At 42.3% G+C, this 18,842-nt stretch overlaps 1 protein-coding gene across 10 annotated transcripts in view; it reads left to right on the top strand.

Annotated features, from left to right (window-relative positions):
- TRAF3 (TNF receptor associated factor 3) overlaps nt 1–18,842 on the top strand; it is a 132,583-nt gene that overhangs the window by 62,777 nt on the left and 50,964 nt on the right. For 5 of the 10 annotated variants that reach the window (XM_042944353.1, XM_042944363.1, XM_042944356.1 and 2 more), the window contains 2 exons: nt 12,485–12,584; nt 13,923–14,047. The exons of 1 other annotated variant lie outside the window; for it this stretch is intronic. The gene's annotated coding sequence lies outside the window, so the exon portion shown is untranslated. The remainder of the gene's footprint in view (nt 1–12,484; nt 12,585–13,922; nt 14,048–18,842) is intronic. 4 more of the 10 variants (XM_042944354.1, XM_042944360.1, XM_042944359.1 and 1 more) reach the window with 1 other exon arrangement.

An 18,842-nucleotide genomic window follows, 5' to 3' on the forward strand; every position in this document is an offset into this window, starting at 1 on the left:
GTAGGAAGCCCATTTCTCACTGTTGGGTCTCAGGCTCAGTACATAATAGAAACACATTAACTGTCTGAATAACTCTGGAGCCCCCGAAAAGTGGTAAGGCTGTTGCAGATTTGGGCACGGTGGGCAAAGATGACGGAGAAGGAGTTAGACGAGGTACAGGTCCAGCAGCATCTGGGGCCTGTGGCTCAGTAGGCCCGCGGTAGGATACGGGACAGTCTGCATCGGTGAGAACGAGATGGAAAACATAATGTTTACAAGTTTCTCTTTGGTGATCTGTAAAGAACTCCAGGACAAGTGTGTTGTTACCCACAGGTGAGACAGAATGAAATTACCTCTCTTTTGAGAGAACTGCATCAAGAGAGTCTTAGATGTAACCTTTCAGGTGGAGAAAGATTTCTGCTTTCCTTGATAAGAGGAATCCTCTAACCCAGATGCCCTGCCTAAGAGTCTGACTTCTTGAGGTCTCTAAAGAAAGTGCCCTAGCAGACAGCGTGGTGTTGAGTTCCCTAGGCAGTTCCGATGTGGTAGAACCCAGAGGGAAGGCCAGCACACTCTGACTGCTCACCACCATTTCAGTCCAGGTACAGGAGGATACGCTCACTTATGGTAAGAGAATCAGGCACTGGTATTAGAAACCTGCGATAAACTAAAAATGAATTCAGCGGTATAATTTAAGTTGTTCTTTGGCTTAGAAGAATAATTATTTTAATTTGGGGGCACCTGGGTGGCTCAGTTGGTTAAGTGTCCGACTTCGGCTGAGGTCATGATCTCACGGTTCGTGAGTTTGAGCCCCGCATCGGGCTCTGTGCTGACAGCTTGCAGCCTGGAGCCTGCTTCCGATTCTATGTCTCCCACTCTCTCTGCCCCTCCCACTTGTACGTGTGCTCTCCAAAATAAATAAATAAATAATAAAATAAATAAATAAGCTTAAAAAATGACACATTTTCACACTTAGATAAACCCTGCATATGTTACAAAATGGCATTTCACAGGCAGATTCATTAATTAGGATTATTTTGCAAGGGTCTTCAGACCCTCAGATTGGAATGAGCACCCCTTTCGTGTGCTTCCTTGGCAGCTGGTGCTGAGCTATCAGACAGCTATTTAAGAAGGGAACTCGTATTTTCTGAGTCACTCCCCTATTGCATCGAAACTGTCTCTGATACAGCAGTAGAGTTGAAACGGTCTGCAAAGATGGATGGAGCTCAGGATGGAGCTCATGAGGAAATGTCTTTCCCGTGTTCTAGATTACTGAAGATACAAAGCGTGAAATGCTGAAACCTCCAGACATAATCGTGTTCATTCCGTCCTTATCCCCAGCCCCCCCAGCCCTGCATCAATGAAACTCAGTCCCAGGGCATGGAGGGAGGGTCCCAGCCCAGGTGGGGGAGCTCCTGGCCAGCTCTGCCTTCTTCCTCCAACCCCAGCCTTGGGTCTATGGCCCAGAATGTAGGGTTTTTGTCAGCTTAGAGCCTTAACTCACAACCCACAGTTCCTAGCACATTGTTTCCCTTTTTATTCTGCCTTGGAGTTTGAAAATGTCCAGTAGTGCTGGATGGTTTTATCATTTATCATTATTACAACTTGCAGCTACAAATCTTGTAAAACAAATTCATGTCCTACGCTCAGATTTTGCTCCTCTAAAAATTCTGTTTGTAACATTAATTTAGAAGAAGGCTTCTGAGTTGTTCAGAAACAGTTCTGTACCCCCTTTAATAAAGCTATTTTTGAAATGTAATTTAACGCCTGCAAATAAATTGCTTGAAGGTTTAGTTCATTGCTTGGAAAAGAAGTGTGAGAAGAAAAGTATTTTTTTTTTTAACATTTTCTGAGCTGTGGCCAGCAACCCGTTCATTCAGTTAATATTTATCATCCATTAGTATTTATCAATATAATATATGGTTATATTTATTATATATATATATTTATACGCTTGTATTTGGTATATGTTAGTGTATGTGCGTGCGCTAACACCAACCAGAAGTACAGCAAGAAGATTGGTACCCTTGAATTACAAGATTATTTTTTTCCCTGTGTAGCCTGTAAAACGAGGATATTGAATTGATATTCGATACTGAGCCACTTCTTAAACACTTGATTTCCTTATTGTATTTATTTATGTTTATATTTTTAAAATCCGAGAACTACAGAAATAGTTCGTTTCTACTGATCCTTCAGATCATGGCTTAAATGTCCTCTCCCCAAGGAGGCCTTCCCTGTACCTACTTAAATGGGTGTCACTGGTGTGTTCACCAGGAGCCTCCTTGGTAGTTTTCACGTCACACGCGTGCACGCACACACACATCTACTTGTGCTGTGTCCTCTTCCCCATAGACCGTCTTCAGGGTCCCCGTCTTTCTTGTCTCCTCCTCCCTGTACTGTGCTGGCCATCCTAGGTGGCTCTGATGCTCTGTGTCCTTCACAGGACCGTCTTGGAAGTTTTCAAGTGTTTACTGACTCAACCAAGAAATCTTTTTTCCATTACTAACTTACTGTCTTTTCAAATTATTGAATACTTGTGTTTTCCCACTCCACCAAGGAGCCGGAAACAACCTAGAATAGTGACTCTTTATGTCCTCAATGGCCCTTTCCTCTCTTGATCTCCATGTTAGTTTTCTTGTACGTGAACGAATACATTGTGAGGGTAGCAGCTTTTAATGCATCCTTTGAATTCAGGTTATTTTGAGGTAATTTTGAGAAACTAGTTAAGCCAGCCCCAGTGCGTTTGATATTTTAATTTATAGAATGCTCTTTTGTCTTCCTCACGACACTGCCAGATTGGAGAAGGGTGCTGTCATTCAAAACTATTTATTGGAGGGGCGCCTGGGTGGCTCAGTCGGTTAAGCGTCCGACTTCGGTTCAGGTCACGATCTTGCAGTTTGTCAGTTCAAGCCCCACGTCGGGCTCTGTGCTGACAGCTCAGAGCCTGGAGCCTGCTTCAGATTCTGTGTTTCCTTCTCTCTCTGCCCCTCCCCTGCTCATGCTCTGTCTCTCTCTGTCTCAAAAATAAAACATTAAAAAAAAAATTAAAAAAAAAAAACTATTTATTGGACAGTTGTGAGAGTGGGAACAAGGAACTGGCATCAGACAAGCTTTGGTCCCAACTGCTGGGCCAGGTGGGACCTTGCCAGCGGCCGTGTGCAAGGCGTGGCATGGCTCTTCAGGGCCCACAGCATGGCTGGGTGCTACCTGCCCTGTGGGCGTTTCTGGCTGGTGAGTCAGTCCTGGAGTTCTTCAGCAGCACTGATCTAACCTACAAATTAAGATTTATTTTTATATTATTTCAGTAGAAAATTTTATTAATGTGGACTTTTCTTTTTGTATAAAAAGTGTTGACACTAGAATATTTTCGGTTCCAAATGTTGATTAATTTAGGGGGAAACCGAAGAGATTTGATGTCGCATAACAAATCTTTATTTAAATTCAGTAAATTGAAGTGAATCATAACTATATTAAGCAAAAGCGAACATTGCAGAATAGGGTTTATTTGAAAGATGGTTCAGATGAAAATTTCAGGGTGACCTGGAAAGATGTCACGCTTCTGTACCACCTTAAGTTAAAACAATGTGATCATTTGGATGTCATGTAGGAAACTTGGTACTGGTGGGTCCAGCAATTCTGGCAAATGTGGTGGGGGTCACATTTGATTAGGAAGTTGATTTATTCTGGAGGGTTTACGTAGCGTGAGAATATTAGATTCAAAAAGATCCTAGGAATATTATATTAGATATTTAAAATTTTCAACATGACTATCTGTAAAAATATATGTGACATTTCGTGTTTTAGGACTAAAGTAAGCATGCGGTGGTAATGTATATTTGATCATGAGTTCAGGTGAGTAAGACTTCAGAGACACCCAACCAACCCAAACTCACCACTGCATTATAGCTCTAAGACATGGTTTTGTTTCACACAAGAGTAGTTTTAACTGTTACCCAGTGGCATGGGATAGTCATTTCACTGTTAACTAGCTCTTTTCCTTCTTGTTCAGATCCATTTGGGTAATGCTTTTCTTTCTTTCTTTTTTAAAAAATGTTTGTTTGTTTATTTACTTATTTGAGAGAGAGAGAGAGAGAGAGAGAGAGAGCAAGCAGGGGAGGGGCAGAAGGAGAGGGAGAAAGAATCCCAAGCCGGCTGTATGCACAGAGCCTGCTGTGGGGTTTGATCTTACGAACTGTGAGATCATGACCTGAGGGGAAATCAAGAGTCAGATGCTTAACCAGGTGCCCCTGGATATTGCTTTTCAAAAGTAAGCTAAATAATTCTAGTCAGTTCTCATATTAAAGTAGCTAGAAAGCAAGCAAATAGTTATAGTTAGTCAAATGATGGGAGAAGTTTATTTTAGCCTAGCCAATATCTCAGTGTCTTCTTGAAATCAGAAATGGCCTTAGTTCAGCTAAAGACGTTATTTTTGGTGCATCTGGTCACGAATGTCCTGTGCTAGTCTTAAGGGAATAAATAAACTCCGGGGATGTCAGTGCTGAAATTCAAAATAGTGAAAAAAGATGCTTGGTTTTAAAAAGGGACGAATGCATTCGTTAGGCCTTATTGACATTTTGGGAATTTTGAGGCATGTATTTTACTTGTTGCTCAGAAATTAGATGATCACCTAGGATTTGAATGTATAGTTGTCTGAGTGGTCGAGAATGCTGGGCAAGTCACCAAGGAGGGACCACTGGTCTTTGAGACCAGTTTCAGTCCTGCTGACTCTGACTCCTCTGGGCAAGTTGCTAAATGTCTTTATCTTAGTTCCTCAATAGTCCAAGGAGAGATTTGGAGCATCGGATAACCTTTTGAAGATAATTTGAGAGGCGCATATGGCAAATCCACTTTTACAGTGTAAATCTTGACTGATTCTTACATCATGAGTCAGTGGGCATGCCTTTGTTGAGGTCGTCACTTTCTGATAATAGACATAGATGTTAGGAAGAGGCAGACCACTTTGTCACTTGCTGATGTGTAATGTTGGGAAATTGCTGAATCTTTGTGTTTCAGTTTCCTCATATCTATAATGGAGGGGGAAATGGAGAAGAATATTTAGACTTGTGAGGAATAAATGTATAATCACAGGAATAATTGAATAATAACTACTAATATGTATTGAATGTTTACTGTGTGGTAGATCCTTTCTAAGTGCTGAAGATACAAACCCAAAGAAGACACATACCCAAAGAAAACATTTCTATCTTCAGAAAGCTGACAGTCAGGTGGGAGAGAGAGAAGGAAGCAAAGCCAGTGTAGGCTTGTGTTATGATGGGTGTCCTTATAGTATAGACCAGGGCTTGAGGAAGGTCACTTTCACTGGGAAGGGAAGGAACTTGGAAAGATGCTTAGAGAAGTTTAACTCCCTAGAAAGCAGGTGCCTGCTGAGTGTGCCTAGCACCTTGCTAGCTGCTGGGGGTGGAGGGAGGCTACAGATCTAAATTTAGCATGATCTCTGCCCTCAAGTTTCGTGACCAAACTGTGAGTTGAGTGTAAACGGTAGGTGTCAAGACACGTGAATGGAGTCTTGAGGATGAAGTGTCTGGCAGGACATGAAGGGAGTGAGAGGGAAGGAGCCAAGGCACAGGAGAAAGCGGACCAGGGGGCGTGGTGTGCAAGTCCGCCCTTGCGCCCTTGCGACGCAGAGGCAGGGTCTTAGCCAGGGAGGGCAGGCACGCCTGCTGAGCAAGGCTGGGCGGCCTGCCGACTCACACCCAAGGCCAGGTCAGAAGGAGCAGATGGAAGAGGGAATTTTGGGGTGGGGAGGATGCTTTCATGAACTTGAATGGTATCTGATTGTTAAATTAACTCATTTCATGAGTTTTGACTATTTCTTCATAAAAATTACAACTTTTAATTTCATAGTCTTTGTTTCTCCACTAAACTTAATACCATAAAATTTTTGATTAAGGAAAAAGCTTTTTTTTTTTTTAGTCATTACATTTGAAAACATTTTTCTGCACCTGTGCTTTTATTTATTTTTTAAATTTTTTTAATGTTTATTTTTGAGAGAGAGAGAGAGTGTGCCCGAGCATGAGCGGGGGAGGGAGGGAGGGGGAGAGAGAGAGAGAGAGAGAGAGAGAGAAAGAGAGAAAGAGAGAGAGACAGAATCGGAAGCAGGCCCCAGGCTCCAAGCTGTCAGCACAGAGCCCGACTGGGGGCTGGAACTCAACAGCTGTGAGATCATGACCTGAGCCGAAGTCGGACGCTTAACCGACTGAGCCACCCAGGTGCCCCTGCACCTGTGCTTTTAGAAAGTGAAATAAACGCTGTGGAGAATATGTAGAAGTTGGCCTACGGTGGAGGTTCTTTTATTCTTGCGATGGTGAGAGTACTTCCACTTGTGCTTGCCTGGCGCTTTCCTGCCACATTCACTAGAGAGGAGCACCAGCAGGGTGGTGACCCTGCAGAATCTGGAATGAAGTTTGTTGCTTGATTTGCTTTTAATTGAACTGATGTGTTGAGAGCCTTGGCACCTACCTTCACCAGTTAGTAAATGGACGTGGTAGCAGTTGCTGCTGGTGGCTGGTTTTGGTCTACCCCGTAATGTAAATGTATCTCCCCAACATTACATAATTAAAGTTGTAATATCTTTGTGTGCATGTATTAATTTAGTAATAATAGGAAAGTTTTTACATTCTTGTAGTATTTCCCTGTCTCCAAAGTGTCTATGTGTGGGACTATGTACGTATGAGACTCTTAGCTGCAAATAGAAGTAATTGGAGCATAATGTTTCATATTGAAGTGTTTTCTGTTTTAAGATCTTTCTGAGAAGGAAAGCATTTACTTTTCCGGTTCTGATAAATCCTTGTAGTTATAATGTATGAGCGTGATGTGCTTAGTAAGAAAGTTATTCCGGAGTCTTCCCTTTCTGCCGTGGCAGAGTAACAGGGACCAGGTTTACTGTCCACCAGGACCTGGTACAGAATTGACACCAGAAAGCTCAATAATTGCGATTAATAAATATTTTAGGGGCACCTGGCTGGCTCAGTCGGTGGGGCGTGTGACTCTTGATCTTGGGGTTGTGAGTTTGAGCCCCACTTTGGTTGGAGAGATTACTTAAAAATAAAACCTTTAAGAAAATAAACAGTTTATTACAGTACTTTTAGAAAATCAATGAAAAAATCAAATTTTAAATATAGATAGGATCAGAATTAATGATCTTTCCTTTTGCCTCAGCTCAGATATGGCTCAGTTCAGCACTGTTCCTGGTACTATCTTTAAAATTTTACTATTTTCTTCTTGTAGATTTTTTTTTATTAACTTTGGTTTTTACCTCTAATACTGAATTTTTTGGTACTCCTTTAAAATTTACTTGAATCATGTGCCTTATTCTCCTCATCCTTGTCCCAAACCTGACTCTTTTCCTTAAACAACTTGAAAACCAGACAAAACATATGAAATAACAGTTTCAGACATTGGCCAGCAGACAGGTTAGGACCGTATTCCCTAAAATAAGGGAAATGAGCCCTATGATTATTCCAGCTTACTCTCTAGAGCAGGGCCCATGAAATTTTTCTGTAAAGGGCCAGACAGTAAATATCTTAGGCTTTTCAGACCGTATGGTCTCTGTCAGAGTTACACACTCAACTCTGTGTCTGCTTTCATACTAAGTATGCAAATGAATGGGTGTGGGTGTGTTCCAATAAAACTTTATTTATAAAAACTAGTAGTAGGTTAGATTTGACCGCCAGGCAAATCCTGGTCTCGAGAGTGTTTCCACACTGCAGGGTAGGAGAGAGAAGCCAGAACCCACTAGCTTTACTGAAGTGACAAACACCCAGCATTTGGGAGAACAAAGCAGCTAGAGTTTGGGGGGCAAAGTATATAGGAGAGGAAGGGAGCTACTTAGAGAATCCAGAGATCTGCAGAAGGACCCCCTTGAGACTCTGGTTGAGTACTGACCAGCACATACACGAGAGGAAACACAAAGCCAGGAAAAGAACCACCAGAAAGGAATAGACTGAACAATTTGTGGATATCCCACAGGGCTGAGACAGTTTGTGTTCCCACCACCTAGAGTAGTATCGGATCCTTGTAAGGCTTGTTTTTTAATCTTTGTGAGGGTGGGTTCGGAGCAGCTTTTCCATTTAGGGGATCGGGTAGACTTCCCTCCCCTCACTAGTGGGGCTGGATTAGCTCTAGACCATAAAGGCCATTGTAGACCTGTCCTAAATGGTTCCAAATAACGTTTCTCAGAACAAAGTCCTGCTGTATTGAAAAGGACTTAATAGGGGTGCCTGGGTGGCTCATTCATTTGAACGTCTGACTCTTGATTTCATCTTGGGTCCTGATCACAGGGCTGTGGGATTGAGCCCTGTATTGGGCTCCCACCCTGGGCATGGGGCCTGCTTCCGATTCTCAGGGCACCTGGGTGGCTGCCAGTTGAGCATCTGACTCTTGATTTTGGCTTGGGTTGTAGTCTCATGGTTGGAGATGGAGCCTCGCATCGGGCTCCCTGCTAAAGCTGAGATCGTGCTTGGGATTCTCTCTCTCGGTCTTTTCCTCTGCTTGTGCTCTCTCTGTCTCTGTCTTTCTCTCTCTCTGTCTCTCTCAAAAAAAAAAAAAAAAAATTCTCTCTCTCCCTCTGCCCTGCCCCCTGCTCGTGTTCTTTCTCTTTCTCTAAATATATATATAATAAAATCTTGGCGCACCTGGGTGACTCAGTTGATTAAGCATCCAACTCTTGATCTCAGCTAAGGTCTTGATCTCAGGATTGTGAATTCAAGCCTCATGTTGGGCCCCATACTGGGTGTGGAGCCTACTTTAAAAGAAAAAGAAAGGGTGTAGTAAATTCTAGCTCCCAATAGTGTAAAAAAAATTTGGGTGTCCAACATACAATAAAAATTACCAGGCAGGGTGCCTGGGTGGCTCAGTCCCTTAAGCATTGGACTTTGGCTCAGGTCATGATCTCGTGGTTCGTGAGTTCGAGCCCCGCATTGGGCTCTGTGCTGACAGCTCAGAGCCTGGAGCCTGCTTCGGATTCTGACCCCCTCTTTCTTTCTGCCCCTCCCCTGCTTATGCTCTCTTTCAAAAATAAATTTAAAAAACATTAAAAAAAATTTAAAAACCTTAAAAAATACTATCAGGCATACAGAGAAGCAAGAAAATATGATATTAACCAGGAAAAAAATCAGTCAATAGAAACAGACCCAAAAATAACAGATGATGGAATTCGCAGACAAGGACATTAAAATAACTGTTACATGGAAGTCACACATATTCAAAAATGTAGAGGAAAATGAGTGAAATGAGAGATATGAAAAGAAAGACTGAAATAAAACTTTCAGATGAAAAATACTGTATCTGAAATGAAAAATGCAGTAGAGAGATTAATAGCAGGTTGGCACTACAGAAAAGGTCATTGAACTTCAAGACTTAGCAATAGAAACAATCCAAAATACAGCAAAAAGAATAGAGAAGACTGAAGAGAATAACAGAGCATTTAGGGACCTGTGAGACAAAACCACCTGCTCCAAGATATGTGTAATTGGGGTTCCAGGAGAGGAGGGAATGGAAACAACATTTGAAGGAATAATGGCTGAAAAAAAATTAAAAATTTGATGAAAACTATAAACCACAAAGCTCAAAAATCCCAAATAGAGTACACAAAACCATACCGACATACTGCAACATCCAATTCCTGAAAAACCAGAGATAAAGAGAAAAGAAAAAGCCCAAAACTTAAAAAGCAGTGAGAAGAAAAGACATTACAGAGGAACAAAGATAGAAATGGCAGCTGGCTTCTGGTCCGATTTGTGCTAGCCAAAAGACAACAGAATGACATGTTTAAAGTACCAAAAGAAAAACCTGTTAGTTTAGAATTCTGTGCCCAGAGAAAATATCTTCTAGAAATAAAAGTGAAATCAAAATTTCTAGGCCAAGAAAAGCTGACAGATTTTATTGCCAGCAGAACTGCATGCACTACAAGAAAAAAAATCTTTTAATGTTTGTTTATTTTTGAGAAAGGGAGCCCAAGTGGGGAAGGGGCAGAGAGAAAGGGGACAGAGGATCTGAAGCCGGCTCTGTGCTCACAGCAGTGAGTCAGATGTGGGGCTTAAACTCCCTAACTGTGAGATCATGACTGAGCCAAAGTCTGTGCTCAACCCACTGAGCCCCCCAGGCGTGCCTACGCTTCAAGAAATTTTTTAAGGAAGTTCAGGTAGAAGGAAATGATACCAGATGGAAATTTTTACAGAGAGGAATGAAAAGAACCAGAAATGGTCAATTCTCACTTCTAATTGCCTTTTTTTTTTTTTTTTTGGCTATTTTGGAGCGCCTGGTGGCTTGCTCAGTTAAGCATTCAACTGTTCATTTCAGCACAGGTCATGATCTCACAGTTTCGAGTGTTCGAGCCCCACATCGGGCTCTGTGAGGGTGCCAAGCCTGCTTGGGATTGTTCCTCTCCCTACTCCTCCCCTGCTTTCTCTGTCTCTCTCAAAATAAATAGACTTTCAAAATAATAAGAAGAAAATAAAAATAGGCTATTTAAAGCAAAAATAACAGTGTAATGTGGGACTTCTTATACTTGCAGAGGTAAATAAATGAAAACTGCACAAAAGACGGGAGGGGAGAAACAGAAATATGGTGTTACTATATGCTTAAAGTGGTATAATAGTATTTGCAGGTAAAGTGTAGTAAGTCAAAGGTGACTGTCGTATCCAGGATAATCTGTCATCAGTGGGAATGAAAGAAAATATTAATGCCAATATCAGGGATGTAAAAGAGGGTATCACTACAGATCCTACAGACGTTGAAAGGGTAAGAAGGGTAAAATTGTCAATCATTTTATGCCAATAAATTTGACAAAATGAAAACATTCCTTGAAAAACACAAACCACCAAAGCTCACTCGAAGAAATATATAACCTTCATAACCGTATTTATTAAAGAAATTGAATTTGTAATTAAACTCCTTACCTCAAAGAACACTCCAGACCCAAATGACTTCACTGGTGAATTGTATTAAACACTTATAGAAGAAGGAATACTAATCAGACAAAAAGTTTTTTAGAAAATTGAGGAGGAGGAAACGCTTCCTATCTCATTCTATGAGGCCAGCACTGCTCTGAAAGCAAAACTAGACAAAGACATTGTAATAAAGGAAAACCACCAAGTGTATTTGTTGTACACGCATGTCTGCCATGAACTTTAGCAAATGTAATCCATGTAGAAACATAAAAAGGATATTACATAACAATCAAATAAGGTTTATCTCAGAGTGAAAAATTGGTTTAACACTGGAAAATCAATCAGTGTAATCCACATCATAATAGATCAAAAAAAGGAAAATGAAAGTGAAGCACAGAGATAGAAGTATGGGGAACGCAAAGGAAGGCAGGAGACTCGGAGGAGGTAGTGAAGTCTGACGTACGTGTAATTGGGTTCTGGGAGTAGAGGACACAGATGGTGCAGAGCAGTGTTTGAGAAGAAAATGGTTGACAGTGTTCCAGGAACTTGAAACAATCCAAACCGTAGGTTTAAGATGTTCAACAAATGACTGGCAGGATACCCTAAGCAAAAAGAAATCCCACAGCCAAACACAGGGTAGTGGAGCACATGATTGCCTACCGAGGCACAACAGGCCGCTTCCCAACACCAGCAGTGAAAGCCAAAAAGCACTAGGAGTAATACCTTCACTACACAACAGGAAAGGATTCTCCATCTAACAAAAATGAAGGTCACCTATAATGTTAATATGACAAAAATACGTGCACATATGTAAACACAGCGGTAGGACATACGTTGGCAGTGTGATGAATGGAGTTAGTATTTTAAAGTCCTTGCTGTCCAAGAGAAGGGGAGAGATACCGCAGTGGCCTTTAAGAGCCTGCATATCACATTGTATTTCTAAAGTAATCATAAGAAGAATAAAAACCAGACACGTGACTTCTAGATTACTAGGGAGCAGAGGTTGGAATGGTAACAATCCAAAAGAAGGCAAATAGAAAAGCCTCTGGTAGGTTGGGTTGGGATTAAAAAAGGAAAGAAAGCCCCAGGTACAATGGTAGAATTAAATCTACCTAGGCGTATGTAATGGCTTCCAATGCGAATAGAGTAAATTTTCCATTTAGAAGACGAAGATACCAAGATTTTTTTTTTAATAAGGTGTTTAAAAAATCCAACTATATACTGTTTACAAGACATTCATCTATAAGGATTAAGAAATGTTGAAAGTAAAATGATGAAAAAAATAAACTATGCAAACACCAAAAATAAGATCGTATAGTGTCAGACAAAATATACTTTAAGGCAAAGAGCAGGACTAGAGTGTTACTAGAATGTCATTAACACGTGTCATTTCACATTAAACAGTGGGCAACTCTGATTCCTGTAACAAAATAAGTAGCTTATTACAAACAAGTCTGTTTCTTGCTCACACAAGATGTCCTAGTTGGCAGATTGCTTTCCACGTGTTCAGGTACTTTGGGGAAGAGAGAATCTCTTTGAGTTCCAGAGGAGGAAGAAAAGACTTTATTAATTTTGACTTTGTATGTTCACAGGGATGAACCAACTCTGCCCAGGGACTAGGATGCTCAACTGGCACACGTCCCCCTATGCCTGGGGGTTGGAGTCAGTGTCTCTGGAGGCTGGTGGACTGAGGTTAGGGAGTTAATTAAACCTGATGAGAAATCATAGTGCAGTAACCATTGGAAAAATGAACAGATACTTGGTTGCAAAATTAAATTTGCATTGCTGCAGTTGTCAGATGTAAAATTTCATGAATTTATTCAAAATAATTATTAAGGTCTATGTAACAAAGAATTCTTAGGATACCACTACACAGCCATTCAGTTAGCAAGAATTAAAAAGTCTGACCAGTCTTGTTGAAGAAGTTAAGCACCAGAAACTCTCTCATACCCTTCTGGTAGGAGTGTAAATTATTGCAACTGCTTTGGGAAATAGTTTGGCTTTATTTGGCGAAGTTGAGTAGATACTTACTGGATAACCTAGTAGTCACATTTCTAGGTGTATACACCAGAGAAATACATGCTCATGTGCTTAATTAAGATAGCTGCACCAGAAAGATCTTTGTAGTGTATCTTTTTTTTTTTTTTAGTTTTTATTTATTTATTTATTTATTTATTTATTTATTTATTTTGAGAGAGCATGAGAGAGTGTGAGTGGGGGAGAGGCAGAGAGAGACTCCCAAGCAGGCTCCGTGCTGTCAGCTCAGAGCCTGACAAGAGGCTCAAACCCAGGAGATCATGAGCTGAATCTAAAACCAAGAGTTGGACGCTTAGCCGGCTGAGCCACCCAGGGGCCCCAGATCTCAGTGGTGTGGCTTTGCTCCAAAGCAGAAGCTATTCCGGGGACAGGGGAATGGATAAATAAATTGCGGTCTATTTACGCAGTGGAATACTACGTAGCAATGAAAGTAAATGGCGGGTGGAGCAGAAAAAAACAAAGAGCAAGACAAAGGAACACGCGCATAGGATTCTGTTCTCATAAAATTCAGAAGTTGGCAAAAGAGCTGTATCAGAGCCACATACCTAGGGGATAAATGTAAAGTAGGGAATGGTAACCATAAAAGTTAGGGTAGTTGCTCACAGTAGGAGGAAAGGGCTTGGGGTCAGAGAGAGGCACCCTGCCTTTTTTGGGGTTTCAGCAATGTTCTATTTCTTGGCCGGGGTGGTAGTTGAACTAGCGTTCGTTTATGTGCTGAACATGCGTGTTTCCTGTGCTTTTTATGTGTAATACTCCACGATAAAAGTTATGTTAAAATAAAAATAGTCCGAAGACATCCTGACTTTGTCATTTGTGTCCAACTCAAAAAAACGTAGCAAATCCAAAGTACACTTTATATAGAGTGGTTAAAACGTGTTATTTGAACTTCTTTCTTGATCGTTTTTTTTTAATTTACATTTTTGAAATTCTAGTTTTAAAAGTTTCAAAAATGTTCCCGGTGTGAGATGACCGAGTATTATTCTTACTCCTCAGGTAAGAAACTCCACTACATTCTGTGAAGAAGGATAAGACTGACACCGCCTTTCTTCTTTCTCTGTTGAAATCTCTTCCTCCCTGATCGAGCTTTGGTGTATCTTCTTACAACATATGACACACGGGTATGTCACTGGACGATTTTAATTTATATAGATTTCTTTTTGCAGCTGGAACTTGTTTGCTTTTCAGAAAAATAAAGGCATTAAACAACATCCAGAATGTACTCATTTTTGGCTTTAGTAATTTCACTTTGTAACAGATGTATCTGAGTACCTTCTGCACATGTAGTACCGTATTTTGGTGTCAGACCTTCATTTTATTTTTCATTTTTTTTAAACCAGCGTTAAACTTCGAGAATAATCGACATCACCTTTCATGACCCAGTAATGATACATGTGTTTGATGCCAAGGGTAATTGTAGGAATTTCTGCCTCATAGGCCTACCCTCTGAAAGCTTGGGGCCACCCTTCCCTAGCAGGACCCCACTGCAGTGAAGGTGCTGGTGGCCACGGGTGGAGGCTTGCTTCAGCTGAGGATTGCATCTTCTTTTTTTTAAGATTTTACTTTTAAGTAATCTCTGCACCTAAGGTGGGGCTTGAACTCAACCCGAAGATCAAGAATCACATGCTCTTCTGACCGAGCCAGCCAGGTGCTCTGGGATTGCATCTTCTGGTGCATGAACTGTTTGCTCCCTAACTGTCTTTCTCTGGGAGTTTGAAAGGAAACAAAATACCCTGTTTTCATCTCTAATTTGTGATTGAGTGGCAGATTATACTTGAAATTAAGAACTCTTTACTATGTTAGAACAGTAAAATGAATATAAAATGGGTTTGAAATGCTTACATCCGTAGTGAGATTTAATATATAGCTATTTTTGATAAATTCTCAAGTATTAAGAAAAGTGCAGTTTTAAAAATTATTCATAATACCAGGACCATTCAGTTTTCCCCAGTTGTGTCAGTGTTTTTAGTTTGTTTGAAGCAGGGCTCGCACAGCGGCAGCTAGCTGATAATGTCCCTTCGGCCTGTTTTCATCCTGCGACTGCCCCTCCCTGTCCCTTTTCTTCCTCACGTGTTCTTGGGTGGCTGGTTGTGGTCAGGTTTCCCTGTGTTGAATTTTGCCCTTTGCACCGAAAGTGTTCTTCTGCCGTCTGCATCTCCTGTGAGGTGGTGATAGATCCGGCCGGTTGACCACCTTCTGGCCTGGCCTTTGAGCACAAGGCCCTGCTGAGGCCGTGGTGTGTGCCCTCACCAGGAGGCACGCGTCTTCGTGGCTCCGGGCCTGTGCTGCTCAGTGCCTGGACTTAGTCCTCGCAGGTTGTGAAATGACATTACTCGTTTGTTCTGCCTTGAGTAGCTGAAATATGTCGGTAGATGGAAACTGCCCTTCGTTCAGTATTTGGTCACCCTAAGGGGCAGTTCAGATAGGAAGAAGAGGATACGTTCTCTTTCTCTGTGCTCAATAATGAGATGGTTCTGTAGCCACTCCCAAAGTGACAGGTGACTGTTTCAAGTAGTGTTACCAACTTGTGAACTTCAACACACGTGGTACGTTTCAGTCCCTCACAGGATTCTTACAGATGCCAATCCTGAGCCACTTGTGGCTGGTGGAGCCTCTTTAGTGGGCTCCTTTGTCCTTTGACGTGACCTGCACTCTTCCCTTCCTTGCTTTCTGGTACCGTGAGGTGTTCCAGATTTGTTCTAAACTTCTTTGCCCCAGGCCTGGCGTTGGCTCTTCTCCGAGCAGCTCTGGTTCCCTTTTGTAGAAAATGGTGTCTTGAGACCACCATCTGGGCACCGGGGACACGCACTGCTAGGCCTTTTGGGTGGACAGACAGGCAAATACGCTTTTTAAGGGACAATATCAGCAGTTCACACTGATGTTTATTTCAAATTGAGTATTACTTGATTTTTACTTCGTTGGTTTCGATTGGTATCGCTTTTCTCTAATGCTGCAAACCTTGGTTCCCAGCAATGTTAGCATCATTATATATTTGTTTTATCCTATAAAATATATGTGGTGGTTTTAAAATAACAAAACCAACATATTACCAACGTGATTACTGAAAACAGTTTGGGATTTTCTTGTTGTTCTTAGAGTTCTTTTTTGTCCTTAGAGTATGTATCCCTAGGGATGTTTTGCCTAATTAAGTTTTAAAGTCACCTGAGCCAGTTCCCCAGTGTGCCAGCCACCTGGTTGCCAGTTATACTCATTTTTTATTTGAATTTTAAGGAATAGCTTCTTTTAAAATTTTGTCGAAGGTTTAGAAAATATTTTCGTGTTTCCAGATCAAAATTAAATATTTTCAGAAATCAAGCTTCTGTTGCTGATCTTTGTGCACTGTTTCTTTTTTCCTCTGTAGGTAACATACCTATTTTTATTTTTTTTTTAATTTTTTTAATTTTTTATTTTATTTTATTTTTTTAACGTTTATTTATTACTGAGAGAGAGAGATACACACACAGAGCATGAGCAGGGGAGGGGCAGAGAGAGGGGAAGACACAGAATCCGAAGCAGGCTCCAGGCTCCGACACAGAGCCTGGACGCGGGGCTCGAACTCACAAACTGTGAGATCATGACCTGAGCCGAAGTCGGTCGCTCAACCACCTGAGCCACCCAGGCGCCCCAACATACCTATTTTTAATGTAAGTGTGTATGTGCACACAGCCCTCTTTCTTAGACACTGGCAACATACAGCTTTTCTCCCTCTTGTTTCCTGTTTTGTTTTGTTTTTTTTAAACTTAACAGCCTGTCGTGAAGCTCACGCCGTAGCAGTGTATAGGGATCCGCCTCACCGTCTTTTGTGCAGCAGCATAGTATTCCCTCATGTTCAGTGTATTATAGAAAAAATCTAATTTTTAAAAATATGTTGGCTTTCTTCTGTGTATACATGTCATCAATTTTGCTCTTTATCCAATTGCCGATTTCTTGGTGATTTGGGGACCTTGCAAGCACGTTGCTTGTCAGTGCCTGATTTTCCTTACATGTAAAAATATGTGAGGTTTGGACTAGAAACTCAAGATGGGTTATTTTAGCTGGAAGACCGCAGATAAATAAACCAAATCTGAGAGCATCTCCCTAGCAACAGAACATATACCCTGGTCCTGGCTGGCCCAGGTGGTGGAGCGCGAGACTCAGATCTCGGGGTTGTGGGTTTGAGCCCACGCTGGGTGTGGAGATTAGGTAAAAAAAATAGAATCTTAAAAAAAAAAAAAAAAAAAAAAAAAAAAGAACGCCTTTCCTGTATTCACAGAGGTGGTGGTGACGGGCAGTCAGATCAGGAGTGCTGAAACCAGTAAGTGGATGTTGGAATCAGGGAGGTGAGCACAGTTCCACCGGGGCAGCCGGCTCGGTGGTGGTGGCACACTCCTCGGGGTGGGACGGGCTGCAGTGTCGCAGGCAGAGATGTGTCAAACAGGAACGGGAAGGGCCGAGAGTGACAAGTTCCGTGTTGGCCGCGTGGATGACGAGGGGCCTGGGTAACGTGACAAACGGCGGGAGGTGGTCTGGGAGCTCAGAAAGCGTGGTGCCGTGGTGCCCAGGGAGAGGCCCCTTGGTGCACATCTGCTGGGTGAGGCGTGCGTGGGGGTGCCGTGGCCCGGCGTGGGGGTGTGCGGGAGAGAAGACCGTCCACATCAGCACCTGCGCGGCTCCCACCTTTCCACCACAGGTGAAGGTGGTGGGGGGTCCGCCAGAGGGGTTGGGAAGGGGCACTGAGATCAGAGCCAGTGCTTTCGCAATCTCATGCTTTATTGTGAAAGTTGATTTAAATACCCTAATCCACTCCATGTGGCCACGTCTTCTGTTTTTCACTCGTATTTCCAAGTGAAGTCGATGCTCCAGGAGGATGGATCTTCTCACACACACACAGCTGCTTCTGCCTCCAGTCCAAGCACGGCCTCCGGGCAGCATCCACCTGGATGTGGCTCTTTGTGGCTTGTCTGTCGAGTGGACTGAGGCCTCAGCCTGTCTCTCTCCTTCTGTCCAGATGGCAGGACTCTGGCCCTGGTCCAGGAGAGACACAGCATCTTCACACCGTCCGGGTTGAATGAGCGCTTTAAAGAAAAATCCCTAAATCAAGGGATATTGGCAGTGCTGGGCCTCAGATAGCTATTGTTTTCCTAAAGGATTTAAGACCAAGTTTTATGCTGTGGGTTAATCAGGTTCTTCTCCGGCTGTGAGCCCGTGGCTGGCTGGCTGTCCAGTCCACGTCGCCTCACCCCCTGTCTCTGTTTCTGTCTCCTGAGTGGGGCTTTTACATACGTGATTACGATCTGCGCATTTGTCTGGATGAGAACCTAGTCTCCCCTGGTCTTTACTTTGCCGGTGTGTCAGCCACAGGCCCTCTCCCTTCTGTAGAGCATCTGGTATCAGGTGTCATGAAAAAAGTCCCTGCTGAAATGTTCGCATAAATATGGATTATTGGAAAGCTTTTTTTTTTTTTTTTTTTTTAATCAACAGGGCACACCTGTCTATTTCTGGTTTTCTCTCTTCTCTCTGTATTGGCATTGCTTAGATGATACTCTTAATTTCCCTGCTGGGCTTGATGCTGAGCTCATCTGCCTCCATCTATGTTGTGTTTAGTACTTTCTTGCTGGCAGGGGCCATTTTCTTTGTTTATCTGATGCTTCCCTTTTTTGGTTTTCCCCGGGCTTTCCAGTTCTTGGAACACCCTTTTGTCAGCAGATGTGCTTTGGTTTCCAGTTTCCGATCTCCAAGTAAGATGTAGCTCAACTGAAATCACAAGTAGGGAGCATAAGTCATTAGAGTGGGGAGGCATAGAGGAAAGGCAGAGGGATCCAGTCCAGCTCTGGCTGCATTTCGAAGTGTGGATATGCCTCAGCTGTGAGAGAGGGGCTTCCTGAGTAGCTGGCCAGAAACTAAAACTTCACGAAGTGATTTTCTCAAATAGAGGTT

The sequence above is a fragment of the Panthera leo genome, chromosome B3, assembly GCF_018350215.1.
Source record: "Panthera leo isolate Ple1 chromosome B3, P.leo_Ple1_pat1.1, whole genome shotgun sequence".
In the NCBI taxonomy this organism is placed as follows: domain Eukaryota; kingdom Metazoa; phylum Chordata; class Mammalia; order Carnivora; family Felidae; genus Panthera; species Panthera leo.